This window comes from Pteropus medius, unplaced genomic scaffold (assembly GCF_902729225.1).
Source record: "Pteropus medius unplaced genomic scaffold, Ma_sr-lr_union100, whole genome shotgun sequence".
NCBI lineage: Eukaryota > Metazoa > Chordata > Mammalia > Chiroptera > Pteropodidae > Pteropus > Pteropus medius.
Window position 1 is genome coordinate 22362050 of NW_024342467.1, and position 15213 is coordinate 22377262.

Below are 15213 nucleotides of genomic sequence, written 5' to 3' on the forward strand. Positions count from 1 at the left end.
AAAAAAAAAAAAACTTTTAATGTAAGCGTTCGACAAATAAATGGCTTAACATTATAACAGCTTTAAACTGGAATGACAGGCATAGATGACAAATAATGAGCTAGATTTCTGACAACATATATAATGTTCATGATGGAGCTAGATTTAAAAAAAACAACACTAGAATGCATACAGGTACATACATATATGCTTCTTTGAATATTAAAAATACTTAAGGAGACACATTCAAATGTTAAGACTGTTCCTCTCACGGGAGTAGAATAATGAGTAGAATAATGAGGCAAAACTCTTACCCTTATTTTACACAATTCAGTATTTGGGTTTTTTAAATGTCATGTAAAAAACAAAAAAAGCAAACAAAAAGCTTGAGTAAATGCCAGAGACTTTCTGGGAAGAGTTTACTATTTACTCCCAGATTCATAACCAAGGTCTACAGCCACTTGAAAACTGAGCTGGCCACTTCCCCTACTGCCCTAATATCCTGAGGCATCAAAGCTGGAGCCCTTCCCAGCCCCACTCGGAGCAGCAAGGGGAAGGTGGATGGACTTGGCAAGAGAGGGAAAGGACAGTGGCCAACAACACTTTAGAAGGCTGAGGTCCTCTCATGATGGAGACATATAAGTAAGGAGGAGTCGAGAAGAACCCTCGGAGCCGTATCAGAAGGTGTGGTTTTTCACGTTCTGTTTTCAAAGAAACTCAGAAGCCTGATTTAGGATTGTGAGGCTACGTCTAGCCTTCCTCATAGGCAGATAGATAAGAAGGAAGCAAGACTGGGTATCTCAGTTCTGCCCAGGAAGCACCGGACAGACCAAAAACCACAGGGCGCTGGACCACAGGTGAGACGCTGCCCATACGCCTTGACATTCAGCTTAAGATCCGACTGTGAGATCCAAGAAGCCCCGAAGGGCCAGGAACAAACCGTATACCTTGTTTCTTAGCAAACACCAAATAGAGCTCAGATTCATCTTCCTCAAAAGCCACGAAAACAAACTTGCGTCAGTGAAGATGTTCTATTATGGAAGAGAGGAAAGCATACCTCTGAAGAGGACTTAGACAAGCTTTAAGGATGAAAAGTCTAATAATACATCGGAGGCTATTCACTAGCGTTACGAATACCACCTTCTAAAGCATTCCTAGCGTATAGACTGAGTGGTGAATTAAAAATACTAGTAAGGCATTTGTTACCCAGTGCGAGGTTACTTGTTTAACATGGTCAATACAGCTGAAATTCTGCCAACTAAAAAAAATGTTAATTAAAAGTCTAACATGGCACGCAATGTCTCTAGCTCTCTACTGCCTTTATGGATATGTGGAGTTGGTACAAGTCAATGGACTGTAAAATAAATTAAAATCGGAATTAGGAATCAGTCCGTTTGTCATATGATTTGGTCATGCACAAATCATAGGACATCGCAGTGACTATGACGACGCTGGCGGATGAAGCGACGCTGTTTCCGTTTGAATGCTTTTGATGCACTCGAGAGCGTTCTTTCTTAGAAATGATGATTCTTTGAAACACAGTCGTATGGATTTCAAACAAAAAAATTAACATTTTCTCCGCTCTTTCTGTTCCAAAAGATATAGAGAACATATATCCGATGCTTTTTACCTTTTTTGTGCCATTATTCCGTTATACGAGGGAGGTGAGCCTCCACTGGGCTAGAAAATTTACACAGAGAGTAAAAGTGAATCTTTGAAGATGTGTCAAGCCGATTCGTTTCTGTTCTCAAGTGCGATTAAAACCCATCATTGTGTGTGTGTGTGTGTGTGTGTGTGTGTGTGTGTGTGTGTGTATGTGTGTTTTTAACCTATTCCTTCCTTCTTCCCCACACAAATATACACACAGAACCAGAGGAATGGGCGGAAAACCAAAACACTGTACTAGTGAAAATCATGTATTTTTTTCTTACTTTGTGCCTGTTTTATTACCATCGATTTGATGTATTTCATACATATTTGCAATGTTATAGTTTGCAATACATTAATGGTCCTCAAGAACACATTCTGCGTTAATAAATTGATTATTATAAAATAAATTACAAGAAGACATGTGCAGTGGGTTGATTGGTGTCCCCCTAACCACCACCCCAAAAAGATATGTCTACACCCTCCTCCCCATGTGAAAATGGGAACAGAGACTACAGGGACACAGCCACCAGCCCTGGAATACCTACATCACCGGAGGCTGTAAGAGGCAATGAACAGAGTCCCCTAGGCCCCTGGAGAGAGCACAGCCCTGTAAACACCTGGATTTCAGACTTCTGACCTCCAGGTTTGTGAAAGAAGTCATTTCTGCTGTTTAAAGCCACCGAGTTTGTGGTGATTTGTTCTGATAGCCTTAGGAAACTAATACGACAATTTTTTTTTCTTTTCATTCAAAGTTTATAAATAATGATAATCACACTCGATATCTGCATGTCAGAAACAGCGGTAAGTTTTTTATAGACTTTTTTCTTATTGAACCTTCCTAACAATGCTGTGAAGGTGACATGGCTGTTAACTCATGTTATAGGTGAAGAAACTGAGAATTCGAATTCAGACCTAAGTGAGTCTGATTCCAGTCTATGCTCCTTCATCTAAAAATGTGAGAAGAAAAGGAAGAGTAGAAAGCAAACGAATACTTCTTCGCTGCATTTGCACTTCGAGTCTTAGGAAGGAGGGGCAGGAGGGAGTGATGGAAGGCGAGGTGGGAGGCCATCGTTCATTCCGCTACGTTTAAAATTCTTTTTCTGAACCATGTTAACGTATCGTATATTTAAAAATCAATAGCAAGCCTAGTGAAAGAAAAAGGTAAATCTCAAATGACTAACGAGAAATTAAGGAAAATATAAATTCATGAGCAGAAGGAACAGGTTGAGGAAAATAAATAAAATCATATCAGATTTAGAAAACAGGGAAACAGGTCAAAAAATTATTAGGTAATGACTAGAGCATTATTTAAATAGCAGTCAACCCTTCCCTACGTGCATACGCCCTCGCTTTCCACCCTCGGCTCTGCTCCCGAGCATCCATCAGGCCCGGTGAATACCCCAGGCCTCAGGGTACGTGCCTCTCCCTCAGGCATTTCTCTCCTTTCCTATTTTGTTGTAGTTCTGAAAAGTTTAATGATGCAGCCTAAGAGGGTGTATAAATTAGGTGTCTCAAGAAACAGATTATGAAATTATCATGAAGGATTTATAAACCCATATTCTTGGATTTTTTTTTTTTTTAGGCAAGGCAACCTTTGGTTGACCTCACAGATCGCAAGAACCTTGTTAGCTTACAATCCGTCATTTATTTATTTATTTTTTATGCCTACAGCACCTAGTATTCCTAGGTGGTCTCCCATCCAAGTACTAACCAGGCCCGACCCTGCTTAGCTTCTGAGATCAGAAGGGATCGGGCTTGTTCAGGGTGGCATTGCCGTAGACATTTTGGGATGTTATTTAAGAAGATGGAGAAAGTTTTCTCTCTTGAGTGATTTGCACTTAGACTTAAAATTAGGAGAAGGAAATATTGATGACCTCTGACAGCTTTCCCTAAACCTAAAATTCTGAAATTTTAGTGTCATTGATCATAATCTTCCTATCTAAAAAGCACGAGCTACAAAAATACCGAAGAAATACGATTCTTATTATATCCTCTTCCTAGGATTCTTTTTTAAGCCACTCCTCTATTCATTAAAAAAAACAATTTCTCTAATAATTTTCAGAAGAACAAGAAAATATTTTTTTTATCAATATAGTGACTCAGCATGTCATTATTATCAATTAGCATTTTATCAAATCTTTCCAACTACTCAATATGCCAATCGAAGGCAATGCTTCATTTTTCCCAAAGATACACCCCAAAGCTAACTGAGCCGGTTAGAGTGAATACCAATCAAATCTAGGTCAAACGGAATAAACCTTCGAGCAGCAGCAGGACAGGCCATGCTAAATTCTCCGACCACGAACGAGATGATTGGATGACACCCAGACTGAGTGCCCTTCCAGAATGATCCACTGCCACAGACAGGGTTTTTGCATGACATTGTCTTTTGAGATACTGACTTTCGAATGCAACTTGCATTTCATTACTTTCAATAGAGGGTTTAAAATGACAAACTGATGACTGGTAATTATTTTTTGATTGGTTTACCCTATTCCGACTCACTGAAATGACCCGTTAAGAGTCAGCAACTGACCGGGGTAGAAATTTGTGGCTTAAGGTGTACTGAATAAACCTAAACATTCAAGGAACCAGGATTTCAATACTAGAAATCACAAATGGAACTTAGAAAGAGCAGAATCATCAAATGCATAGAGCCTCTGCTGCCCAAGACTTTTCTCGCAGATTCCCTATGTTTTTCTGGATGATTTACACTTAGTTTCACGAAGCAGTGAGGGCACATTTTCAAGCGTCCTCAAGATAGCAAGGACTTCGGAGAAGTGCTTATCTCATGGCTTATTTCTCACTTGAACTCTGGAGAAGACAGTAAACCATAGGTACTCTTATAAAAAAAAAAAAAAAGAAAGAAAGAAAAAAGATTTTACAATGTATATATTTTTTCCCCACAATCAAATTCAATGATTCCTTGAAAGAAAAAAAAAAAAGAGAATTCTATGAATACCTATTGTGAACTAAGGCATTAGGAAAGATAAAGACAAATTAGTTTTCTGCCTTGAGGGGAGGGTATCCTTGCTAGGGGCACAGCGGGATGTGCTAAATGCTGTTACAGGTGGCCGTGATGTGTGAGCACCAGCGGCCCAAAGAGGAGAGGGTGGCAGACTTCTTTTGGAGAGTTCAGAAATATTTCACAGATGTCTTTGAGATAGAAAGGCCATTGAAAAGCTATTCCGCTAAAGGTTTTGGAAATAATTTGACTTTTTGCTCCTGTTTTAGACAGAGCATCCCATAATTTACCTTGCATAACTGAGGTAACTGCCAGATGTCAGGTAAATTTGAAAATCCTAATGCTGGGAACTGATCATATGTGTTCCTACATTTTTGAAATAGCACTTTAATACTTAATATGCTTTCCTAAGATTCTAGCTCTCATTATACTTTTAGGTGAAAAAAGAATGATCATTATGGGGTATGTCACACTAACGATCATAGTTCTTACTCATGTTACCCCTTGCTCCCAGTCAGTGGTCTCAGTTTTTGTTAAAAATTAAGTATTCTGAAATAATTATAAACATATAGACAGTTATAATAATAACAAAGAGTGCTCATAAATATTTCACCCAGATTTCCCTAATGTTAACATCCTATATAACCATATTAAATTACCAAAACTAAAAAATTAACATTGGTTTAATACTATTAACTAATAGTATTAAACTAAACTATAAACTTCAGATTTTAACAGTTATTTCTATAAACTTCAGATTTCAACAGTTATTTCGCTGTCTTTTTTCTCCCCTGACATCTTGTCTGGGAAAAAAAAAAAAAAATTAGCGAACGACCAGTTATCTGAGAGAGGAAAAGTAATAGGAATTAGAACTGCCAGCTTCTTAAATGAGACATTCATGCCTAAGAATATTTTTTTGTTTGTTTTCTGCTTGAAGCATAAGCTTTGTTCAATGTTATTTTATGTGCTGCTCATTGTATAAACTTGGCAGAACTCTGACGCATAACAGACAAAAAATACAGTTTTCACAATTCTATTCTCTACTCTCCCCTTTTATTTAAAACTGGAGGTGGTTCCCTGCACTGGGGACAGAAGGCTCAATTCCCTTTGGGAAGGTTTCACAGAGGCATCCGGAAGGGCCCTGCTCCAGGGGGCGGGTGGCGGCTGCAGGCTCCCACCGTGAGACACTCAGCTGCCCAAAACATGAGCTCGTGCACTGTCTGACATCGAAGCACGAGACGGTTTGTCACCAGCACCTCTGCACACCCCTCGACTTCTCTCTGCATTATTCCTTATCCATTTATCCAGCAGAGGCCAAGGGGCTTGATTTCGAATTCCTCTCCCTTGGATGGCTTTCACCGCAAACTGTACATGAAGGATGCTAGGGAGCCGGGCCAGGGAGAGAAGCCTCTGCAGTGACAGCCCGCCGCTTGCTTCTCCTTCACTCCCCTCTTCAAACCGGCAACATCCTGAGATCGCATTAGGTCTTCGTTTGTTCAGGAACGTGAAAGCTTCCATCTCACAATAACGCACGCGCCGCACTACGCATGGCACACAAGGAACAGTACTTTGACATGTATGTGACACCGGCGGTGTAAACCAGTCCGGCAACAGGAGCCCATCCCATCTCTCCTCGGAGTTCACAGCAGACGCCTTCGATACGACTAGTCAAGAACTTGCTTTGGAAAAATTCTCCAAAGTCATGGGCGTCAGCCGGAAATCGCCTTCCCTTGCAGTGTGCGTCACTTCTAAGGGTACCGAAGAGTATTTGCTTCACTGCTAAACTTGCAGACTTATAGATTTGGTTCATTAGCTGGAAAAAATAACATTAATAGGCACAGTTTCTCCCTAGGTTAAATAAGAAAAAACTCTAGTCTGTGTTTTCGACCACTCGCATACAATACCCGCAGTGCCCAGACACCACAAATGTAGTAATTCCACTCTGCTATGAAAAGAGAAGCGTTTGTAAAATTGTGGAAATAATTATTGTTTATTTAAGAGGTTTTTGGGAGGCTAGTGCTCAGGAGAGAACGTATGTGCTGATGTTTGTAAACTGTAAAGAAATACACAAACGTCAGGCTTACATACGGTTCCACTTTACGTCTTCCACAGATTCTTGCATATAAAAATCCTAAAACATTTGTCAACTGTCTAATATATTTGGCCCAAAGGACCTTGGTAGTGAAAAGAGATGCTAAATTTATTAATTATGCTTAAATAAACATAGTAGATACATATATGCATGACATAAAACCTCCAATCAATTCGGAGTTTGCTATAATTCGATATATTTTAGAAGGTTTTATAGATAATTTACTTAAACCGTCTGAATTCATTTGACATATTCATATCCCTAGAAGAAGACTTTAAAAATTAAATGACTCGAAACCCATAATAAATGTTTAAGGCTTTAAAATGTTATTTTTCTCCTCCTCACGTACTCTCTCGGTTAGGACGCGCTAAGGCAAACACAGATGTGAGAAAGACCTTGGTCCAACACAGCTTCCCGTTTTATAAATTTCAAGCAGGACTCGGCATTATGAAAAACTCTCTCGCCACCCACTGTGCCCATGGCTAGGCCACCGGGCATGAACACACTACCCCATAAGTAATCATCTCCTTCAAATTTTATTTTGCTGACTACAATAAGGGAAAAGAACACACAAAAGGTTAAGTCATCCATTGCTCATCAATCAACTTTTAGTGATAAATAATGAACATAACTCCTCTTGACTTTTTTCCCCCAAGAATAAGTAATTCTGGTACTATTAAACTTCTATCTCTTGACCAGAAACAGAGGAAAAAGATAATTTCCTATTAAAAACCACGATTTTGAGAATTAATTAAAATCGAACATTTGATAAGGTCATCTTTTCTATATAAAGAAAGTACATGCCCTGGGTGTCAGTGTCACGAGAAAAGAAACAAACAGAAGGTGAACTCTTAAAAGAAAGAGAAAACAGGAAGCGAACTCGTAAAAAGTGAACTCTCAAATATCAAATATGGGTTTTACCGGAAAGGACGCTTTCCTATCATTTTACTTTTAAGGGAGATTCTACCCTTTTATTACTAGGATGTTTAAAAATAATCCACTAAGCCTATTATATCAAAGCATTATGTTTTTATAAAGTCCATCGAGTAAACTTTTTACATAAATATTTTGTAACAGTTAATTATTGGTTAATAACAGAAATATGTTGTCAACACGTTGTTAATCAGATCTGAATTGTGACTCCAAAGATCTTGTTTTTTAGAGTATTACTTCTATCACATGATGTCACAGGCTTTATGGAAGCATTCCTCTGAGACAGACTGAAACTGATTGCAGAGAACTTTGGGTAATGGGGTGCCATATCCCAATGTCCTATAGATCATATCACACTGAAGCTTCGTGTCTACTGACTGACAACAAAGTCTAGTCTCACACTTGCCAGCAACAGCCCTCTGTGGACATATGGGGGAATCAAACGCCTGCCCTCCCCATTGGCTGTAAGGTAGCATGCAGCTCACTTTGTCACCCATGGCAAGTTTAGCTAAGTGAGTCCAATGTGTGACAAAGTGACAGTTCACAGGAGTATTTAAAATTCTGTCCTCTATCTAAAACTAGATCGAACTATTTGAACGGTCAGTCTTCATCAGCATGAAGCCAGGTTTTGGCCGAAGAGGACGTGGGCGGAACGGTTTCTCTTCCCAGTGTTTCTTCAACCCACTTTATTAAAGCAAAATGAAGAGGCAGTTTCTGGTGAAACCGTATGTAGTTCCGCAGGCAGATAAAATGGTGTGGACGGATATCGGGACTTATTTATTTTAATGACTCTCGTAATAGCTTACACTCAATATTCGTTCTTGGGGAAAGGCTCTCCAGGACATCAGAAGGCTCTTAGAAGTCCCGATTTAGTAGCATCTGTGCCGAGGAGTCCTGCAAAAAATACAAGGACCCTGTCCTTCCCGTCAGTCACAGGGACCTCTGGGCTGCAGGTGTCGGATTTCCCCCATGTCTCTGTCCCCGTGGGAAACTGGACAGGCTGGTTTTATTTTAAATGTTGGATATTTTCTTAATGTAAATAAACCGAACCATAAGGTCCTCCCTTCAAGAACAGAAGTCTCAAGTTAGAAAAAAATGCAGAGACAGTTGTTGGCCTTTTCCCGTTTCATCGCTTCGATGCGTTTTGATTATCACTGCGCAGCAGAGCTGGGAGACAGCTGGTTAACTAATTTGTAGAAACGCCCTCGTTCGAGCCTCTGCCCCTGCTCTGCCCTAGGGCCTTTCACACATATCATTCGAGAGTTTTCTGTAAGAGAAAGAAAACTAAAGGAACGACTGAAAAATTTTAACTACATCTAACCACTCACAGCTATACACGCTAATGGAGAAAAAGGAGACAGCAGTTGGCAGGGTGGTCTCTTAAAACTTCTTCATCCTCCACACATTAAAAATGGTCTGTGTTTGCTTCCGTATTGCTGGGTAAATAATGAAATCATGGCGCGAGGTGTGGGAAAAAAGGTTGTAAGAAACGCATTCGAGCGAACAAGCAGGACGAAGGCAGATCAGCTTTTATTTTCTGTTCAGTGATGTTCACACACGTAAACCAAGCTCTTTTTTTAGTAGGTTGAGTGAACTGAAAATAAACAGTTGCATATGCTTTTGGATGTTTAGTCTTAGTGAGCTAATTCTAAGTTCAAGGGCATGGCCTCGCCCAAGGTCATCGGTCTTCCTAGGCAACGAGTATGTGAAGACCTATCTTTCAAAATGAAAACGAATCCCTCGAAGGGTCTCATCCCCCCAAATTTTCACAGCTCTGCTCAGCCACACACTTTTGAGGAGACGCCGCATTCAACTTCCACGTGGATCCACTGACATTACCTCTGATGTAAAACGGGGTGAGGCTACTCGACAAGCATTCGGAAGTTCTTGGTAATTGTCTGTTTTATTAGGTAGCGGTCCAGGAAAAAAGTACAACAATAATCAAGTACGGACACTTAAGTGAAAGAACTTTAAGAAGCTGGTGGAGCTGGCTTTCTATCAAGTATGTCATGTAATTATCTTTTATTCTTTCATTTCACAGTCTGCGTCCCTTATTAACGGCAAAGAGAAGCACAGGCTGCTATACTATATATATATATATATATATTAATTAATATGTGCAACTAATTGTTAATAGTATGAGAGATTGAATGATCCTGTCCTCAATCCACGAGAGAAAGAATATTAATGAAGACAATACACAAAAGGCAAAAATAGAAGGATATAATCAGGAAAAGTACATACTGCCCTCCTAGAAAAATATGATTTAAGAACAGATAGTATAAGAACGCAGTTAGTTAAAACCCACATTTGATCTTACTCATTTTATTCATACTCCAAATTAAAAATACAAAAGGTCCACATCAGATTTAAACATCTGCAAAAAAGTATTAATGATGAAAATCAATTACTAGAACCATTTTATGAGCAAGGATGGGAGCTTAAGAGTGGCAAGTGTATACTTGCTAAAAGGCTCTCACACTGAAATGTGAAAACAACTATTTTTAAGTGGATGTTTTCATCCTCCACACATAAAAAATGGCCTGTGTTTATTTCTGCCAGAAACGGGAGACTACGTGACGAGGGGCACAGCTTATTTATTTCATCTAAGAACTAAATACCAAACTAGTTTATCAAAACCTAAAGACATGCCCCAAACTAGTAAAGATTATTTTTACACCTGATTCTTGCCAAGGAATATAATCCTGATTTCCTTGATGTCTAAATCATTTAAAATGTTTTATCAAAAGATGTAATATTCATGGAGGATCAGCGGAAGGATGTACAGCTCATTAATTTTCTATAGTCTTTAAGATTTTGCCTGGATTCTCTTTAATCCATTAGAGACCTGTACGTTTAGAATAAAGGCTTTAGCAACTCGTAGAATTGTTTTTACTTTTTCCCGAAATGTACTTCGGTGCCAGTGCTTAGAAATGCCATAGTAAACACCTCTATGAATTTTATCATTGCATTGTTGGTACATATACTGGCGAGGCCATCATCTTTTACATCACACCGTGTCCTTTTATGAGACCCATGAAAAACATTTTATTTACTTGTTATCCCCAAGAAAAGCTGTTCGAGGGACACTGTAATTCTTTTAAGTGACTGCGATGATTTTAAAACATGTCTGCAAATTCGTTGACGCCCCTTCAATGTAATTCTCCCTCCCTGAATATTCTTTGCTTTAGGGACTCAGTTCCAGTGGACAGAAAGTGACGGAAGTGAGACTGCACGATTTGGAAGGCTCGGATATGAAAGGCCACACGACTGCCACGCATTGCTCTTCCTGCCTGCCTGCCTGCCTTCCTTCTTTCTTCCTCCTTCCTTCTTCCTTTCCTTCCTTTCTTCCTTCCTCTCCCTCCCTCCCTCTCTCTTTCCTTCCTTCCTTCCTTCCTTCCTTCCCTCTCTCTCTTCTTCCTTTCTTTCTATCTACCTACCACCCTCTACCTCCCCCGCCCCGCCATGTCTTGGAGACCCTAGCAACATATATGAGAAGTTCTGCTACCTGAGCTGCTATGCTGGGGAGACCACATGGAAAAACCACACAGACAGAGACGACGATGCTCAAGGAATGGCAGGCGACTGCTCCCGCCTCAGCCCTTGGAGTGTTCCCAGCACTGGCCGCCAAATATTTGAGTGGGGAAACCTTCAGATGATTCCAGACCCAGTCTTTCTACCCAAGCTGGCTGCTGCCCGGTGGTACAGAAATGAGCTGTCCCCATGCAGCTCTGCCCAAATTGCAGATTCATGGAGAGAATCGATGTTGTTACTTCTGTATGACAGGCCGAATAATGCCCCCGCCCCCTCCAAAAGATGTCCATGGCCTGATCCTCAGAGTCTATGAATATGTTAGGTGACATGGCAAAGGGAAATGAAGGTTGCGGATGGAATTCAGTGTGCTAAGTAGCTGACCTCAAGATAGGCAATTTATCCCAGACTCTCCAGGTGGGCCAATGTCATCACAGGGGTCCTTGAGGACAGAGGAGAGAGGCAGAGGGAGATGGGAGTAGAGGAGAATGGTCAATATCAGTAGCTTCGAAGGTGGGGGAAAGGGACCAGAAGGCAAGGGATGTGCCAGAAGGGATGACCACACGCCTCTAGAAGCTGGGACAGCTGAGGAGAGAGACGTTGTCCCAGGCCCCCAGGAAGAAACACGGTCCTACTTGATTTTATCCTGGGAAGACCTACGGGGCCTTCTGACCCCAGAACTCTAATACTATACCTTTGTGTTGTTTAAGTCACTAAGTTTGCGCTACTTCATTACACCAGTGACAGAAAACTGGATATTCTTGTTTTAAGCCTCTACGTTCGGGGAGCTTTCTTATCTACTATTCTGTCATTGGAATAGTGACCGGACTTAATTCTCAAGCCCATCTGGCTTACAGGAAGCTTAAACCAAATCAATGAGCCACCTTCGACAACTTTGCAGGGTTTCATATCTCCAACCCAATTTTCTCTTTTTCTTGATATCTGTTCTCCCCTGTGTTATGCTTATTCTTTATATTACCTCAAATCCTTTTAGAACACAGCCAGAAATCAATAAATAAGATTGACTAAAACCATGTATTTACCATGACAGAGCAGAAGTAATGAAATAGACGGAACGAAAAGTATCTTTTTCCTTGTCTCTATTAAAAATAAAACCAAACCTAGAAAAGAGATCAATAGCTTTGGAGGGCATCGACCAAAGAGAGAAGCAAACATCTGATTTAGTTTGATATTTTCTAAAAACAGGGAAATAATTTGTTTAACTCTTATGTTTTTCAATTTAAGAAGAAATAAAAACTTCTTATCCAAAATGCAATAAAAAAAAATGCGTGGATCTGTGTATACACACATTAAACATGTAGGTATACACACATACATAATGTGATATTGCAACTTTGTATTGTCTGCTTAAAGAAGAGAGTATAAAGGAAGAGACAAACGAATACCAGGAGTGGACAGAGAAAGACACAGACACAGAAGGAAAACGATAAAAGTTTAGGAATAGAGTGTGTGAGAGCGCGAGCCAGCTGGATCCTTACGTGACACAGGAAACAGAAAATCAGACTGACAACTGGGATCCCTCTTGCTGCTTCCGGTGACTCTCCCGTACTTGTCTGTCCCCCTACCTGCCACCTAGCTACGACTTTCTCTATAGATCACACCCATGTCACTGGGCTTCTGCCTCAGTGCCCCTCGCTTGCCCTTACCCCGCGTACGCTGTGAGCTGGAAGCCCTGTCGATGCTCCTGTGAACCTCGCACCACTGCCTGGGGGCCCTGCTCCAAGACCTGTGCACGGAGCGAAGCCCCCACGCGTGCCTGGGACTCCCGCTGCTGTTCACCTGGCCACAACTTCTTACGACATCACGATGTGTCCTTAAGGAAACCTTACTGAGATCCCCAGCCCAGCTCTGTCGCTCTAATTTTTACTTGTCAAAACAAAATGGCAGAAGAGTAAAGTTACTCTGCCGGTCAACTACAAGCCAGAAAAAAGAGAAACAGAAAGGATGTATCAGTGCACACACAGTCGATCGCTGCAGGCATCCTGACTTAGCAAAGCAATTTTTCTATTGGGAATCAATACGGGAGAACGAAATCTTGGGAATTCTTAAGGATCATATTTCCTACAGTGCTGTTTTGTGTCTCTGCAGTGGTTGGCATTTAATGCTCCCAGGATTGACAGTCGACTAAAATTGCTTTCATCATCAAAATCAACAAAACATGAGAACCTGTGAAGGATTAACGCTCAGATATTCGCAGGATAGCTCTTAGACGTTTACCCCCATTTGAGAAAGTAAGGCCCCCTTTAATCTTGGACATCACAAGAAACACCTTATTCCTGGACTGGTCCACCCATGGTCTCGTAAATGTTGCATACGTGTTCCATTTTATGTCAGGTGGTTGCTTTCCAGTGTATAAAGCACTTGTGCATGAATCATATGGAATGAAGTCTCTTTCTGTTGAGGCTGTTTCTCTACAAGCACAGACTATTATTTGCAGATGATGTGCTTCACTGAGCCTGCACTGAATTGTTCACGCAACAGCGGTAAATCAAGATTGACTTTTTGAACCTAACTCCGCATAATTCAACCAGCTAATCAACGTCTTCTGCCTAAGCAGACTCGTGACTTATAACAACCTGCAAAGCTACATAACTACCCATGACTCTCAGAATGATTAAATAACAAAAAGGTTTTGCATTAACAGGTAGGGAATGAGTCACTTACTTTCTGATTCTTCACGAATCAAGAAGTGACAGAGAAGGTGCCGTTTACAAAGAGGAATGTCATAAAATGATTGAATTGTGAATTCCTTCTAGTTCCCAGTAATAAGACAATGACCAGAAAAGGAGATGGTAGATGGAGGAAGTTGTCAAGAGACAAATTTATGCATCTCGGTGGTAGATTTAGTCTTCGCTGAGGAAAAGTAATCAGTTCTGTAGCAAATGAGCACGCGGATTTTAATCGTTTCATTGTATTACAGAGGAGAATGGTGAAGTTTGGAAAACTTGAGAAATTTGCCCGGGGTCACAGCAAGTGGCACAGGAAGGGCTCAACCTGTGACATAAAACCCAATGCACTTAACCGTCACACTAATAACTGGAAGTACTAGTAAAGTTTGAAGTCATAAGAGGAGGTCAGAATTACCATCGCATGGCTCTGCCACGCCGAAGCCCGTGAGTAATAACATCGCGCTGGATGATAAACTCGTCTCTACAGTTTCCATAAAGCTTAATTATCTACTAGGGTATTATTATCTAGTTATTTCATACGAATGTGTTTTCTATCTTCAATTATATTCAAGTTCATGAAGAGCAATAGCTATGCTCAGACCAGTGACATTTTCGGCTTCAGTCACAAGCTCAGCGCTATTTATAAAAGTGATCAATATATAATGGTCGAATCAAATTTAAATTTTGTGATCTCAAAAATACTCTCTTCAAGCCTTACATGGTACTTGAAATGTAATGCATGGAAATGCAATTTTTCTAGGGAGTAAGGGACAGGAGTGAGGGTTACGGGGGCTTGGGGGAGGCCTGGATGGGAGGCTGAGAGGCAGGAGCTGTGCTGAGGGAGAGCCCAGGCAGGCAAGCAGATGATGGGGAGCACAGCATCAGGACCAGGACGAGCGCCCAGGGTTGGAGAGGCATTCGAGATACACTTCGCTTCATTCTGTGTTTTACGGGAATGTTCCAGATGTTTCCATGGGGATGAAGAAAAGTATCATGGATTTCTGTGGCCCGAAACGAACAGGGATCTCATGAACATGAAGGGATGTCCCTGACTCCTAAGAAGGAGTGTCATTCGCAGCAGCAGAAGTCACCCCTTTTAACAGAGTGCAGTGGTCAGGTAAGTCTCCTCCTCATCCCCATGGCCGTGGACCTGGCCGTTCAGACCAGAACCCGAAGACTCACCTTCGATTCTTCCCTTTCCCTCACCTGCCTTCCCATCTCGTCCTCAGCACGTCTTCGGACCTGATCTTCAACACATCCGGCTCCGTCCACTGCAGCGACTTCCTCCATTCCGATTCTACCAGCTGGTGGGGGTCACCGTCATCTCTCGTCTGGATTATCATGACCCCAACGTCCACTACCTACCCGCCGCT

The 15213-nt window shown here is 41.1% G+C and overlaps 1 protein-coding gene and 1 pseudogene across 4 annotated transcripts in view; both read right to left on the reverse strand.

Moving 5' to 3' along the window:
- IMMP2L (inner mitochondrial membrane peptidase subunit 2) overlaps positions 1–15213 on the reverse strand; it is a 694672-nt gene that overhangs the window by 187876 nt on the left and 491583 nt on the right. The window lies entirely within an intron of this gene.
- LOC120602655 (uncharacterized) lies at positions 3292–3410 on the reverse strand (annotated as a pseudogene).